The 1,314-nt window shown below is 40.0% G+C and overlaps 1 non-coding gene across 1 annotated transcript; it reads left to right on the top strand.

Annotated features, from left to right (window-relative positions):
- Positions 1 to 431: 431 nt before the first annotated feature.
- LOC148843843 (small nucleolar RNA R71) lies at positions 432 to 538 on the top strand. Its single transcript, XR_016103934.1, has one exon. It is a non-coding gene; the product is annotated as a small nucleolar RNA R71 (small nucleolar RNA).
- The last annotated feature ends 776 nt before the right edge of the window (positions 539 to 1,314 follow it).

Below are 1,314 nucleotides of genomic sequence, written 5' to 3' on the forward strand. Positions count from 1 at the left end.
GTTGAAGGCATGATGGTTTTGACTGTATTGCTGCCTTGCAAAGTTGCCAACAAAGTCTACCTATTCTGTTGGCAGTATATAAACTGATTGTCCGCTTGGCATTCAGTGCTGATATGGCCTCCCCCACACTTATCACAAGTCATGGACTTCACATGCATGGGTGCCATCTGCATCTCATCTATTTTTTTGCTGAGTGCACCTATTTGCATAGACAGAGTTGTATATGCGTCCACATTATGAAGACCATGCTACTTCCTAACTTGGGCTCTTTTTGAATGCCATTGGTAATTATAGGTTGTCATCTCCTCTATAAGTGCATGGGCCATTTTTGAATGCCATTGTTGATGGAGCCCCCGGATGTCGTATGTAGGATGGTCTTGTTGTTTCCGGTTAGACCATTGTAGAAAGTCTGCATTTGCATCCATATAAGAAGTCCATGATAAGGGACCTCCCTTAACAAATCCTTATAACACTCCAATGACTCATATAGAGATTCTCCATCTTGTTGGAAGAAAGTGGTGATGTCATTTCTCATCTTAGCCGTCTTGGATGGAGGAAAGTATTTGGAGGGGAATCGGCTAGTCATATCATCCCACATGGCTATAGATCCGGTCGGTAATGAATTCAGCCAAGCCTTGGCCTTGTCTTTCAATTAAAATGAGAATAACCTTAGCCTAACAACATCATCACTCACCCCATTGTGCTTGAAAGTCTCACAAAATTTCAAGAAGTTGGCTATGTGAGAGTTTGGATCTTGAGGAGCCATACCACAGAACTGAACTGTGTTTTGGATCCATCTGAATTATGGCTGGTTTGATCTCGAAGTTATTAGCTGCAATGGCTAGTCTTACAATGCTTGAAGCAGCCCCGGTTAGGGTTGGTTTGGCATAGTCCATCATATAGTCCTTGGTTTGTCCATCTCTTCAATTTCAGCTCTAACTTGTCTTTCAATTGTTTGGCGGATGCAGAGGGTTCTTTTAATTTTTGGTTCGTAAGGGACTTCCTCTGGTTCAGGTCTGCTTGTCATAAATTGTAGAAGTGAAAGCAATAAAAAAAAGACTAATGTACACCAATCAAAAATGTAAATAATCAAACAATCAGCAATCCTAATAAAGAAGTACTGCTAACCACTACTGTAGCAACAATTTACAAGGCAAAGATTGAATGCTATCTAAAAAGAAAAGCCTCAAGAAAAAGAACAATCAGCTGGCTAAAAACTATAGTAGACAGATCTGAAATCTGATATACAAGATTGCAATCAGAGAAATAACCTATCAAATCAAGAAGACTGCATACTACCAGAATTATAACAGT

The sequence above is a fragment of the Nelumbo lutea genome, chromosome 8 (genome assembly GCF_056320005.1).
Source record: "Nelumbo lutea isolate HS-2025 chromosome 8, American lotus-T2T, whole genome shotgun sequence".
Lineage (NCBI taxonomy): Eukaryota > Viridiplantae > Streptophyta > Magnoliopsida > Proteales > Nelumbonaceae > Nelumbo > Nelumbo lutea.